This window comes from Myotis daubentonii, chromosome 6 (assembly GCF_963259705.1).
Source record: "Myotis daubentonii chromosome 6, mMyoDau2.1, whole genome shotgun sequence".
Taxonomy (NCBI): Eukaryota; Metazoa; Chordata; class Mammalia; order Chiroptera; family Vespertilionidae; genus Myotis; species Myotis daubentonii.
Window position 1 is genome coordinate 20,915,261 of NC_081845.1, and position 15,652 is coordinate 20,930,912.

The 15,652-nt window shown below is 39.5% G+C and overlaps 1 protein-coding gene across 18 annotated transcripts in view; it reads right to left on the reverse strand.

The window, feature by feature from the left end:
• The window catches only part of EPB41L2 (erythrocyte membrane protein band 4.1 like 2), a 195,835-nt gene extending 180,537 nt beyond the window's left edge, over positions 1–15,298 (reverse strand). For 16 of the 18 annotated variants that reach the window (XR_009453399.1, XM_059700329.1, XM_059700326.1 and 13 more), the window contains exon 1: positions 15,160–15,298. The gene's annotated coding sequence lies outside the window, so the exon portion shown is untranslated. Of the gene's footprint in view, positions 1–14,799; positions 14,936–15,159 lie in introns of those variants that run through there. The other 2 variants (XM_059700312.1, XM_059700315.1) reach the window with 2 other exon arrangements.
• Positions 15,299–15,652: the final 354 nt, after the last annotated feature.

A 15,652-nucleotide genomic window follows, 5' to 3' on the forward strand; every position in this document is an offset into this window, starting at 1 on the left:
TTAGTCAGGGCTAAGAACCCTGGGAAACAGGAAAAACTGGAAGGATAGCCAGAGGAAAAGAAATATGTGAAACACAGGGGAAGTAGAATAAAGAGCTCTAAATATATTGAGAGAACTTCAAAGACAGTATGGTTGGTCAAAATTAATACCTGGAAAAATATATTTGATAATTTGACAACAGGACCTAATATTACTTGAAAAAGAGTCATTTTAGTGAAGTTGAGACCAGAAGTCAATGTGTCTTATACTTAGGAATAAATAGGCATCCACCACTTTTTAATAAAACTTCCCATTGACTAGAAGGCCAAGACTGCAGTGTTTTAGAACTCTTTCAATCAGCTTTATTTCCTTTTTCTAATTTTTATTTCCAACAAATTTCATCTTATTAATTTCAACCAATTTTATATCTAACAAGATAATCTATATGCAGCTTATTAAGTTTCTCTACAAACTTCCATGAATCTGTAAATCTGATCAACAGTCCTTGTCTTCGTCATAAAAATCACTGGCAAAAATATTTTGGATAAGAGAAAACCAAGATTAAAATTTCAGTAACAAACACCACCACAGACTTCCCACCACAAAAGATTTTTCCCAAAGTTGCTATAAAGATACCATGAAAGTTTTATCAAATGTTTTGCCAAAATCCTACGTGTGTTTTTCCCCTAAGGAAGGGCACTGTAAATGACTTTCTCCACAAAGACAAATAGAAGAGGCACACACAACATCCTACATGGATTAGGACTTATTTGGGGGCAGCTGAGTCACTTAAGAGGAAAAAGACACAAGAAGTAACACAATTTACCCAACTGTCACACTTAGTAATTGCTGAACTGCAACTGGGACTTGGAGCTAGACAATTTTCTACCCTCTATTCCTCTCAGAAAAAAAAAGGGGGGGGGGGGGTTGGGAGGGACAGTATCAGGTAGCTGGTTTGTTAAGATTCTAGTCCCTACAGACTCAGGACAAAGTCCCCCAAGTGTATACTTTACAGGACATACCAATGATGACCAAAGTTTAACAATACATCTGGCACTTCAAGATACTCAACCGAAGACAAAAATGTTGATCATTCAGTGGTGCTTAGAACCACTGGCTTCAGCAACTCCTTGGTGACCTGTCAACATTCCAGCCGGCCTCAACATTCCACTTTAAAAAACCGTTAAGGGGGAAGGAAGACAGACATCAGCAGTTAGCACCTTACTTTCTACATGCTTCCACTCTCATCCCTTTCTTCTTTTTAACTAAACCAGTAAAGGAACATGAGTAGAATCTTATTAACTACTTTCAAGTTTCTGACTGAAAACCACCCCCACGGTGATCAAATTATACCCCAATACAATAGTGTAGTATTGGTTCTGGTTCAAAATAGTTACCTCTGGGGAAGAGAATGCAAGTAGGGACAGGGTGTGAAGAAAGAATTTACATATTCTTAGGGATAATATAGGCGAGCAGTTATGACTGTAAGCTCTGGAACCAGAAGGCCTGGGTTCAAATGCCTACTCATTAATTAGCTAATTGACTCAGAGCAAGTTATTGAATCTTTCTTGTCAGGCAAACCTAGACAATACTTACCACTCATGGTTATTGTAGGATTAATTTAATAAATATTTGTAAAAGTGCTCATAGAACAGTATCTGACACACATTAAGTATTCAAGAAATGTTACCTATTATTATTTTCTAATTCAATATGTAATGTATTTTACAAAGAAAGTATACACTACATTTTAATAAAAGTATAAATTAAACTATAAAATATAGCAAAAGTACTGTAACTATTAAGCTATAGTCAGCTTCATCTATAATGCCCACGTTTTACATATTTCTAAATTAGTATATGACCAATGTTTGAGGCATACACCTTCCCTTCTACACTGCCAGACAGACCCTGGTATGATTTTATAAAAAGTGGGTAGTCACATTAAAATCCAGTCAGCTGAAAAAAAAAAAAGGCTTTATTTGGTTCAGTTCCAACATATGGCCACTAAACTATGCTAAGCGCAAAAGAAAAATGAAAGGAAAGGAGAGGAACGGAGGAAGAAAAAATGACAGAGGGAGGAAGAGCGGGAGAGAGATGTAGGGAGGAAGAAAGAAAAGAAAAAAAAATAAATATTAAAATCTAGTATAAGCATAGGCAGGAGTCAAGGGGGAAATTTTATAAAACATTAACAATACAACAAAATTTAAATATCAGTTCAGATTTGGTTTAGAAATTGTTAGAGGTTTTTTTAGCATTGGCTGAAGCATTTCCTATATCCATAATATTACATTTAGGGGAAACTGCTTTCATTGATCACAATAATATTCATATAATTAATTGGGGAAAAAACATGCGAACTGAATATGTCATAAATGAACTAACTTTAATTCTAAAAGCAGTAACGAACGAGCTTTCTTTTGGAGACCAGAAAGTACATGCCAAAAAGAGGGAATGAAGCCCGGCCAGTGTGGCTCAATGGCTGAGCGTGGACCTATGAACCAAGAGGTCAGGGTTCAATTCCTGGTCAGGCCACATGCCCGGGGTTGTGGGCTCAATTCCCAGTGGGGGACATGCAGGAGGCAGCAGATCAATGATTCTCTCTCAACATTGATGTTTCTATCTCTCTCTCCCTCTCTCTTCTTCTCTGAAATCAATAAAAATATATTTTTTTAAAAGAGGGGATAGAGATATCTTACTTATATACAAATAAAATTATGTAATGTCTAGAATTTGTTTCAAAATAATGGGGGTGGGGATTATCAGGTAGTGAAAGGGAAATATAAATGAAGTAAGACTAGCCATGTGCTGGTAACGGTTAAAGCTGGGTGAGGGTACATGGGTTTTATTATATTACTATTCTCTCTACTTCTGAGTATATTTTAAATTTTCCAAAATACAAAGTTTAAAAAAGAAAAACACTATTCTATAACTGACAATGGTATACTTTCTTTAAAGAAATCACTCTGAGCCCTGGCTGGTTTGGCTCAGTGGATAGAGCCTCGGCATGCGGACTGAAGGGTCCCAGGTTCGATTCCAGTCAAGGGCACGTACCTTGGTTGCAGGCTCCTTCCCAGCCCAGACAGTAAAAACATGGCTTTTAAAAAAATCTAATAATAAAAAGTACTTTAAAAAGAGCTGCAGTACCCTTCACTGCTATCCTGTGTGCTTCACAGAGCAAGTAACACACAGATTACAGATCTATAGAATGTCTAAAATTCACCCTCAACTCGTTGGGTTTAAGCTGCATCATTGGGTATGAAAGTGAACTGGCCTCAATTAGAAGGAAAGTTGGAGGCACATCTGCACTACATATGCTGCCCACATCTACAGCCCAGCACTGCCAAATTTGCTGAAGTTCAGAATATCTCCAATATACTTTTCTTTTTCTGTTTGCGGGAGTAATACGGGGGGGGGGGGGGGGGGGGGGGGGACGACACAGGACACGAATGTATTCACATTCCCTTATGTGCATAATTTAAAACAGACAATCTTGGCATTAGGAAATTAAGATCCAAGCTTTACTGATGTTGATTTTAATGGCCAAGATCCAGAAACAGCTCTGGTTACAAACTTATGAATAAACTCTTAATTCTTTTGTTAGTGGACAGACCCAACTCATTACTCAACACTTTAACCTTTCTCATGCACAATTTTTATTCATTTTTTTTAAAGAGCTTTCCTTTTTCTCCTTAAGAGAAGTGGATTAAAGGTAATTTTCTAAGGAAGATGTTCACTTAACAGCTTTTTTTAAAAACCACAATCAAAGGCAATTAATTAAACAGCGTATTGGGGAAAAGTAAAAGATTATCATAATAAAAATGGGCTCCAAAAATAAAGGTTAAATATGTGCCATAATCCTGCATATGACCATTGCCACATTTGCTTTTCAAATACTTGTGAAAGCCTTTGGTATCACTTTCCAATAATCCCATAGGTCATCTGCTTCCTTCTTTTTTCAATAGTATTTCAAAATACTGACACATTTATTGAACTATTTTTGGAAGACCTAGCTCTGTCTACCTTTTGGGCTCAAGATACAAATATATGAAAGCCACAGGACAGCCCTCTAGCCTCAAAACTTGGCAGGCTTCTTGAGTTCTCCAAGAAAAATTCAATTGGCAACTCCATTAACAGCAAGAGAGAACAGTGTAGAAAGAATAACTCTAGACAACAAGCAGACCTGAGCTGTGCCTGAAGCTCCATTACTAAATTGCCAAATGACTTTGGGTATGTTTAACCTCTTCCTGACTCACTTTTCTCATCGGTCAGACCTATGGTATGAAATTGTTTTAAGAATCAAATGAGAAAATGTTCTAAGAATTGATTTTGAGAAGAGAAACGAATGTATAAAGTAAAACAATTTTTAAAAAGGAAAGAAAAGGCTTAGAAGTCTATGCCACATTCACCATATAGTTTCAGGCTGTTTTTTAATAGGATAAAGAAGGCATGTACAAAGCACCTTGACTAAGGAAATTATATTTTGAAACTACCCAATGTTTCTCAAACTTTAGTTATTCACAAACTTACTTGATAATGTTTGCCAGATCTAAACAGCCACTATATTATTATTTATTTTATTCTGATCTTGAAATCAAGTCACTTAAAAAATACCTACTTTAGCCTTATGCTAAGTGATATCAATTAAATTGTAGTTTTGAGTATTTGCATATTTTTCTGATGCACACTGGCATATATATTTAACCACTACAAGGAAAAGAGTCATCGTGTACCACCTCAAATCATTTTAACATACCACCACACTTTTAAGGAAATACTGTCCTGATCTATTGCCTACAACACCTTCTACATTAATGAATAAAGTATTTGAATTTAGAAACCACTAAAACCCACTGGGTAACTTAACGAACACTAACCACATATATGCATGAGCCTTTGGATCTTCCTAGAACTTCCTAAGACCTCACAGCCTCTACCTTCCTTATTCAGATCTCCATTTTTGTCTCACTTTCCCTAAACCCCATACACAAAAATCCCTAAAGTATGTATCTTCACTTTAGGCTAATTCCCTATTTATGCCCTAGTAATGAAATTTTTCACCCTAAAAGTATTTAACAAAACCTACCTGTCTTCCAAGTTTCCTCTATATTCAATATTCAAAAAATATATAACTTTATGCATTCAAACCATGTGTCATCTGAAGATAAAGTAAGATATACAGTAAACTCTAAAATAAGGTGGCCATTTCTATAGCTAAGATCTGGAAACAGCCTAAGTGCCCATCAGTAGATGAATGGATTAGAAAACTGTGGTACATCTACACGATGGAATACTATGCTGCTCTAAAAAGGAAGGAACTCTTACCATTTGCAATGTCATGGATGGAACTGGAGAGCATTATGCTAAGTGAAATAAGCCAGTCAATAAAGGAAAAATACCACATGATCTCACTCATTCATGGACAATAGAGACCATTATAAACTTTTGAACAATACTAGATACAGAGGCAGAGCTGCCTCAAACAGATTGTCAAACTGCAGCGGGAAGGCCAGGGAGGGTTGGGGGGCAGGAGGTAGGGGGGTAAGAGATCAACTAAAGGACTTGTATGCATGCATATAAGCATAACCAATGGACATAAGACACTGGGGGATAGGGGAGGCTAGGGGACTGTCTAGGGCGGGGGGATAAAATGGATACATATGTAATACCCTTTGTAATACTTTAAGCAATAAAAAAAAACAAAACAAAAAACAAAATAAAATAAAATAAAATAAAATAAAATAAGGTGGCCATTTCTGATACACATTCACCAAATTTGTTTTTGTTGTTTATTTCTAAATCTAGTTCAAGTATATATTATATAACTTATAAGCATCTGTACTGAACTAATCCTTGAAATATTATAGGAAATAATATAATACATTTGCTGATCTCTTCCTAGGAAGCATCTTCTTGTGCAATGACATATCATCATTCATTCATTCCCATTCACTCTAGACGTTGACTAAATTGTCTGACTTTTCTCTCTATATGTACATATAACAAAAGTTCAACTCAGCATCTGGCATGACGAAAAGGGACCATTTATATTAAAGTTGTAGTCCTTACCAAATTGTGAGTACCACAGTAACTTGGCAATTTTATTTTTATCAACTTAAAACCCTAAAATCAGTGGACTGAACATGAGTTCATTTCTGTTCCCAAAACCACACTAAAATGACAGTAAGAAAATTAATAAAAATAAAAATAAAACACACACACACACACGCACACACGCACGCATGCACGCACGCACACACACGAGGGGATAGTCCAGCAGCTAAGATACATCAACAGAATTTTAGAAGATGGAAAACAGATGTACAGAATAACAAATTTACCAGACCAGAGGAAGCCAAACCCTGAATTCCTGTTTTGGTGGGGACCTACCAGAAACAATACCATTGAGGGCTGAGGTGACAGCTTAAAACAGGAGACCAGTTATAACTAAATACACGCAACTATCCTCTTTCCAAAACCAGATAAAGATACAATAAGGAAAGAAAATTATATGCCAATATCCCTGATGAACATAGATTCTAAAATCCTCAACAAACTATTAGCAAACCAAATCCAGCAATACATTAAAAAGATCGTACACCATGATCAAGTTGGATTTATTCAAGGTTGCAAGGTTGGTACAATATCCACAAAACAATAAACATGATATACCACATAAAATGAAGGAAAAAACCCACATGATCATATCAATAGATGCAGAAAAGGCATTTGATAAAATCCAGCATGCATTTATGATAAAAACTTTCAGCCAAGCAGTAATACAGGGAATATATCTCAATGTAATAAAGGCCATATATGATAAAACTACAGCCAACATCATGCTAAATGGACAAAAACTAAAAGTATTTGCCTTAAGATGGAGGACAAGACAGGAATGTCTGATTTCACCACTCTTATTCAACATAGTACTGGAAATCCTAGCCACAGCAATAAGATAAGAAGAAATAAAAGGCATTCAAATTGAAAAGGAAGAAGTAAAACTGTCATTATTTGCAGATGACATGATACTATATATACAGAATCCTAAAAATTTGACCCAAAAACTACTAGCACTGATAAATGAATTCAGTAAAGTAGCAGGATACAAAATAAATATCCAGGAATCAGTTGCATTTTTATACACCAATAATGAACTGTCAGAACAGAAACTAATAAAACAATCCCATTCACAATTGCTTCAAAAATAAATAAAATACCTCGGAATAAATTTAACTAAGGATGTAAAAGACCTGTACTCAGAAAATTATAAGACACTGAAGAAAGAAATTGAAGAAGATACAAATAAGTGGAAGCACATATAGCGTGTTTATGCATAGGAAGAAGTAACATCACTAAAATGCCCATACTACCCAAAGCAATCTATACATTCAATGCAATCCTATCAAGATACCAATGGCATATTTCACAGAACCAGAACAAATACTCCAAATATTTATATGGAACCACAAAAGACCCCGAATAACAACAGCAATCTTGAGAAAAGAACATAGTTGGAGGAATCATACTAGTAATCAAAACAACATGGGTGGGGGGTGAAAGAGGGTATAGGGGGATAAATGGTGACGGGAAAAAATAAAGAAAAAAGAAGTATTAGACCAAAAAAAAAAAATCACACACACTGTCAAAGGAAAATAACATCTACAGATCTATTTCACGTACAAAAATATGTACTGAGTCTATAAAGGTCACATTTTAATGCTACTTGCAGAGATTTAAACACTAATAATTCCATTCACAGCTTTCTTTCAGCAAGCTTACTGAAGTTAGAGAGAGAGGAAGTTATACTAATATAGCATATATATTTTACACTCAGAATCCGATAGTTCTGACAACATAACAAAAAGACTACATTATGGCTGTATGGTGGACAGACTGTTCCATGATGTTACCACTGTGGGCCCAGCCAGCTAGATCCTGGCCAGAAGAGAGGTTGTTTCCGGCAAATCCTCTCAGAAACTGTCTGATCCACCCCTCCCCTACACCCTACTGCATGCTTGATCCTGGAACAGGTCATTGTCCTGCTTAGAGCAAGCATGTAAGGCGTTTTCATGCACTAGTACTCCATCCATCCTGCCCTATTCTATATTAATTCTTTAGCACCTGCCATGCAGCTGAGTATAGCCATGTTGTGCTGCTGTAGCCCCAGATACACTTTGTATATAAATTCCCTTATAATACTGAAGTTGTCAGCCTTTCTATGGTCTCTTGGCCCTGGGAAATTTTATGAACACCCTGTGTTATTGAAACTAGATCCAAACAGCTTTGCCATACATATGTATACTACATACTAACAAAAGTGGTAGCAATCTGTTAGGACAAAGTTTTCTAAAAGTTCAAAAATTCTAGAGATACTGTACTAAAATTGTTAAAAAGTGGTTTTAACTTGTGATCACCATAGGAAATTAGTTTCATATCAAAGACTGTACTTCCACATAAATATTCCTTACACTGCATAATAAAATGCTAACCACATATTCACAATTGACCCACTAGATCTTTTCTTAACCTAACCATTTTCACAGATGCCAGGCATCATGTAAAGCATTTTATAAGGATTAGCATTTTATAAACACTGGCTCATTTAATCCTCATATTATTCTATGAGGTTATGATTGTCAACTCCATATTAAAGATAAGAAAACTGAGGCTTTGAGAAATAACTTACCCAAGGTTATTGACTTAAATGCCAGTCTAACCAGCACCAAATAGTGTAGACTGGTCTCTTCTAATTGAGATTTCCATTAAAGAAATTTGTGAGAAAATAAAATTCCATTTGTTAAATTCATAGGTAGGAATGTAAGAGGCCAAGATGACATCAGAATTCAGTTGAACATTGATAATTGGATAAAAAAAAAAAGACAATTAAAAGAATTCAATTAAATGAAAGTAAGTGTGGGGTAAGGGTCAGGGAGGAATCAGTGATGAAAGTACAATAGAGTAACATTAAGAAAAATAAAAAAATAAAAGACCTCTTAAGATTTTAATTTCTTAAAATCAAAAATAAGAACTGAACTAGGTCAGCAGTTTTCAATCTTTTCTATTTCCCAAAACCCTTTCAAAAACTGCTCACCAAAATTTCTCTCTCTCTCTCTCTCACCCTTTCAAAAACTGCTCGCCAAAATTTCTCTCTCACTCTCTCTCCTTCTCTCTCCCCCTCTCTCTCTCTCTCTCTCTCTCTCTCTCTCTCTCTCTCTCTCTCACACACACACACACACACACACACACACACACACACACCAATTAGTCTCAGGAAGTTCGTGAACCCATGACTCCCACCCTGGGCAACTACTTTCCAACAAACCTCACTTCCCACCTCAGATTGAGCCTGAACTAAATGATCTCTACACTCCCTTTTGGTTCTCTAGCTCAGTAATTTTAAACCAGTGTGTTGTAAGAATTTTTAAAACTTACAATACCTGACTATTTAATCAGGAACACTAATTAACCTCTTTACCCTTAGATTGTCAAATAAAAAACTGACAACAGCCAACACAATAGCTGTCCGATTTGAATGAATCAAAATTATGACTATTATCTGTCAGACTGGCAAAAAATCTAACGTATTTTTTGGTGTGCCACAGAATTTTAGTAATTAGTTTATGTGTGCCATGAGATGAAAAAGATTTAAAATTGCTGCTCTAGGTAGATAAATATAAGGTGATAAACAAGTAGACTGGACAAAAAGATAGAGAACCTAACAATTATGGCAGAGTGAAAACTACATTTTAATTTAGTATCTTCAAGCATGTATACTGGTAGAACATAGGAAACTCAAAAATGAGATTATACTCAGCACTGTTGTTATCATGGTGATGAGTCCAGCTCTGAAGCTCATCAGGAGGTCTAAAAACCTGAATTCAGGGCTTGGAAAAGATGATTAGAAAGCTGTGTAATCAGACTTACATGAGAAAATTTTAAAAGCACAATTATCTTGGCAAAAGGCAATTATCAGGTAACACAAGTCTTTTATGTATTGAAAATTCTTTCATGGAGGTTGAAAACGAGGCCATAAAAAGAGCAAAGCAAGAGAAAAATGGATTTTCAATTACAGCATAAAAGATTTAGTTTAGATAAAATGAACTTCCCTAACTGACCTAGACAATAAGGTTCTACAAATGAACAGTGACAAAATCACTTTGGAAGCCATGACACCGAATTTAGTTACATATACAAAATGTCAACTTGGACAAAAGGAAAACCATAATTAAGTAACTTCTCAGAGCAAATAAGAAGACAATTCTCATTCCTTAAATTTATTCCATCTATATATATAAAAGGCTAAGTTGACTTGCGCATGCACAATACATATAAAGCTCTTGATGGTGCCAATTACACGCATGTGTTTTGATCTGTCATTGTTGATTGTGAATTTGGTTGACACTTCTATTATAGAGAAAGGGTGAATAGCGATATTAAAATATTTCTTCTAATTAATTTCCTTTCAGTGTGCAAGAATCCGTGCACCAAGCCACTAATATTACTATAAAGATCATTGGGGAAAGCCGTATCTGTGAAATAAAAACATTCACATTTTAAAAGTAACTGAGAATATGAAATTAGCCCAATTTCAATTTTTGAAGAAAAATAAAATCCAGAAGCAATGTGAATGCACTCATAGGCCACATCAGGTCTAAATGTAAGAGACATTACTTTAAAAATATGAATTTTGATAACTTCACTGAAATTCTCATTAAAAATGAATACCATCCCAAACATTAGGTATTTAGGGAAATAGTATATAGATTATCTACCTTTCTAGACATGAAAAACATACATCTAAGAAACCCACAAGCCAAAGGGAAACAAGCCAACCACAAAACAGAGGGAAACATTCAGTAGAAGGAACAGCAAATCCCCTATATGAAATATTATCTATATGACATTTCTATGTGTAACAGCACTAGGTTCTACAAAGTCAATTCCAACTTTCAATGAATCTTCACTAAAGCACTTTCAAAGCACCTTCAGTCCTGGCCAATTTGGCTCCGTGGTTAAAACATAGGTCTGAGGACCGAAGGGTCGGGGTTTGATTCCTGGTCAAGGGCATATACCTTGGTTGCAGGCCCAATCCCCATCCCGGCCCAGGCCCAGTCTGGGGAGTGTGCAGGAGGCAACTAATCGATGTGTGTCTCTCACAACAATGTTACTCTCTCTCTCTCTGCCTCTCTCTCTCTCTCTCTTCCCCCCTCCCTCCCTTCCACTCTTTAAAAAATCAATGGAAAAAATATCAAGTGAGAATTAACCAAAAAAACAGCACCTCCAATATAGTATATAAAGATTCAATGGGTTGATTCATCAAATTTATTAACTGTAAACAATGCTTCACATAACAAATATATTTTTTAAGTGTATGAAAGAGGGAATATACATTCCTGCTCTCATAATATTCCCTCTCTTATACAAAATACACAGACATACACTTTATAGGGAGGAAAAAAACTTTAAAAATCATTGGTTATCACTATCAGTTATTTCTAGCTGATATTCAAGGTAATTTTTTTATTTGCTCTTTGCTTTACCTGCAACTTCTAAATAACTATACTATTTATATTTGGAGGCCATTCCCCAGTAGTTAAAGACACCAGGCATTGACTCTATTTCAGATTTTAATCTGAGGCACTGCCCAGTCAGAGAAATGATAAAAATCCTTTGAATATCAAGTTGATGGTTTGTGCCAAAACATAGCAATCCCAGAGGATGCTCTGTCTGGAATCTATGGAGGAATCATCTACAAATCTTCTATTAAATCAGGCCTTCCAAAGAGCCTGGAAATGCTTGTGTGTTGAGGGTCAAGGGCTGAAAATGGATTTGCTGACTTCTAAAGGTCCAACCCTGGCCCTGAGATTCCAAGATTCTATAAAAGGGCAGTAAATTAGGGTTTGGCTACTATTTGCTGACTACTGGAGCCAGCACAAACATTTACTTGAGGCTTTTAAATCTGTAAGTGTACCCAATGGTTAGGTACAGTCATTCTGAATCTAAAAAAGCAAACAAGGCCACTGAAAAGGTTTCTAAATAAAGGGGGTGAGGGTGGGGGCACATTTCCTTTGTTTTCTCCAAGTAAACAATACAGATTTTAGAAATGCAAAATTTGACTCTCAGCAGTATTGATCCCTATAAACTATTTTAGTGCTTTATAAAAATACTAGCAACTCATACTTTTCAAAAAGTCCACACACAGCTTTTAAACTACTTCATTTCAAAAAAAAAAAACCCACAAAGAAAAAGGCCCATACTTAACTGTGAAAACAGAAAGTCAAATCTTCAAAAACTATTTAGCATTCTGTTATATAAAATATAAACCCCACATTCGTAAATAAAATGGCAAAGATAGAACCTTTGTAATTCTCTACCACAGTAATATGAGAGTGGTGATTCAGAGCAAAACCTGATTTTAAACATAACTATACAATATTACTAATTACAGAGTAAATTTACCAATAAATATTTTGGTTGAGGACTGCTTTGTCATCTTTGCAAGTATTTTTAGTTGAAAGCAAGTGGTTGAGTAGTACACATGGACATGGTTATGATTTTTAAAAATCTATTTTTAAAATCTAGTGACTGGTTCGGTTTTCTAAATTCAATTCTTTAGAACTGGCAATTTGGAAAGGGTAAACCACAAGAATGTTACGTTAAGAAGCAAAGGACCTAACAAGTTCACCAACTCAGATCGGCACAAAGTTAAACTGAACACCTCCAAACGCTCACAAATCTAATGCTGGGCCCAAAGAGTCACTAAATATAAAAACTGTACTAACTCTCCAAACACAGTAAGACCTATCTTAATTTCCTTATCTTACGCTTACACAGTTATTTTTTGGGTGGGCCTCTCTTCAGATTTGGTCCCTAAATCTGAGAATGTGGTTCTTTCTACTTGGAATTCAATTTCAGATTTTAATATACATACCCAGTTGTGTACATACCCAGTTTAATACACAAACATAGTTGAAAATATTCCATAACAGTTTAAATTTTTTTATACAAGTTAGGTATTTTACTGAAATAAAATTCTAACTTTGTTAAATGATTTTTTTTATGGCTTTTAATCATTTTAAGCAATCCCTATCCAATCAAGGATTTGAGGTTGGAGGCTCAACTCAGCCACATCTTTTCTCTGCAAGTTCTTTGCGCACAGTGCTCTAACTACCTCAACTACGGGTAAAAGATTAAAGAACTGTTATGACTAGGTCTTTCTTACAGAGGGATGTTTTAAAAGGGAGGGAAACTGTCCCTTCCCGTTACTCTACATGAGCAGCCACTTGTTCTCAGCAGTCCTCCTGCACACAAGACCACTACTGACTTCGGTGGGAATTCTGCCTAAGAAGTGAGGAAGATTGCATAGGATTAAATGAGCCTAAAGTCCGTGCCATTGTTCCAAGCCACCTCCACTTGTACCGTTCTCTAATAGCCTCCATGAGTAGATATCTGAAGTTTGATGGTAGTTCTTAAATTAAATCATAGGCCTGATCACTCAAGCTGACAGGTGACACAGCCAAGCCCTTTAAAAGTTGTGTCAGTCTGGTAAATGTATGGGGTTCACCCTTATCACAATCCAAGATTGCATTGCAATGCAACTCCATCAGCGGCTGCAACGGCAATCCAGTGATTTCCCACAGCCATGAGCCAAATAGGGCTGAACCAGTTCAAAGACGGAGAAGTCTAAGTCCCAGCTCCCGCGGCCAAAAAACTGCCTCAGTTTCCCCCAAGTGGTAAATGCAAGGACACCGACTAAAATGCTAATTCTCAATACAGTATTATAGATACATAGAAGTAAGGGATTCCGGTGAAAGAACAACAAGAGGAAAAATAAAGAGGGAATGACGAAAAAGGAAGAAAATAAAGGGAAAAAGAAAAGAAAAAAAAGCTTAAATAACTAACAAGAAGAACAAGACACCTGGCACGCACATGCCATTTCAGATGCAAGAGGTTCAAGAAACTGAGGAAAAGATGTGGTTCCGAAAAGGGAAAAAACATCCACAGCTCTTATAGGTCCCCACCTTCCCAGGGCTCTTAGAAACAGGGCAGCGGTTGTGGGGAAGGGGGATTCCATTTAAGGCGTCCCAAAAATAACAGGCGCCAGGCCAGAGTTCTTAAATCTAAGGTCACACACACACACACACACACACACACACACACACACACACACCAACAACCCCGACCTCAGAGGAGATGAGCGATCTTGGGAAGCATAATGACGGACGTCTGTCCGTCCGTCCGCAGACGTCCCTCGCAGCTGCCGGGACAGCGCCTCGGGCTGGGGATGTGGTCTCGGACGCCAACCCCGACTCCGCCCGCTCCGTTCCCTTCTCCCCCGCGCCCTTCCCCCGCGGCTCACCTAAAAAGGCTCCCAGCCCTCCGCCTCCCGCCCTGGGGGAGGAAAACATGCCACCCGTGGGAAGAGGGCCTGCATGTGTGAATGGGAAGGACCGGCGCTCAAAACGTGCGTCTCTCCCGGCATCCGCGCGGGCGGACGCCGGGCCGGACCCGCGGGCGCGTGGGGCTGGCGCGCCGCCCTCGCCCGGCTCCCGCAGTGCCCACGCGTGCGGACGGTCCCGGGAGGCGCGGCGCCGTCGCCCGCACTTCCTCTCCCCAAATCAAACCCCCCCCCCCCGAAGGCCGCCGCCGCTGGGTCCCCGCGCACATCGCCCGGCGCCGCAGGCGGGCGGCCGCTCCCGGCCGGTACCCGCTCTCGCGCCGCGCCCGGATGGAGCCCGATTCCTCCTCCAGCCGCTCCTCGGGGTCCGGGACGCGCGACCCCGCGCCCACGGCACCCGGCGGAGCCCGCGCAGTCCTCACCAAGCCCCGACCTCTCCCGGCTACGACGAGACTTGGCCCCGGCTCCCGGGGAAGGAAGGGGCCGAGGGGTCCCCAGTGGAGCGGAGAAGCGAGTATCCGGCCTGGAGCAACAGGACCCGGACCCCGGGGAAGGAACGGGGTCCGGTAGAAAGGGGGAGGACAGGAGAGGGGAGCTTCAGAGAACCCCCAAGCCGACCGCCCTCCCCCCCGGGGGGACCGTCCCGCCACCGCTTCCTGCCTGGGATCAGCTTCCCAGCTGCTGCCAGAGGAAAAACCCGAGCCGCCCCTGCAGCTCCGCAGGGACCAGTCAGTCGGCCCGGGTCCCCCCGCCTCAGGCCCGCCGTTCCGCCGCCTCCTTACCCGGACACCGCACCTCGGGAGCTCTCGCGCGGGGACGGGTCCTGCTTCAGCCCCAGCCGCCCGGCAGCCGCGCCCGCCTCCTCCCTTCTGGTTGGTTTGAAATTGAAATTCCCTGGCTGGGGCCGTCAGCGAGCTCCGGACGCCGGCCCCGCCCCCTCGCGGCGGAAGCCCCTCCCGCGCCCCCGCCGGACGCGCCCCCGGCACGAACACCCCCTCGAGCCTCGCCAGACCACGCCCCGCCCAGACCACGCCCCGCCCAGGCCACGCCCCCGACCCCGACCCCGCGCGGGCGGCCTCTCCCGCGGGATTCCCTGGGATCGGTCGCCTGGTACCCCAGGCTGGAGGGACGTCAGACCCCCAACGCGGCGCTGGATCCCGACTGCTAAGGCCTGTGTGCCAGGCGTTCTTACGAATTCCCACCTTAAACGCCCTTCTATCAACTTTTAAAACTTATTTTTCCAAAGTAAATTCCCTGACTAAACGTTTGTTGAAC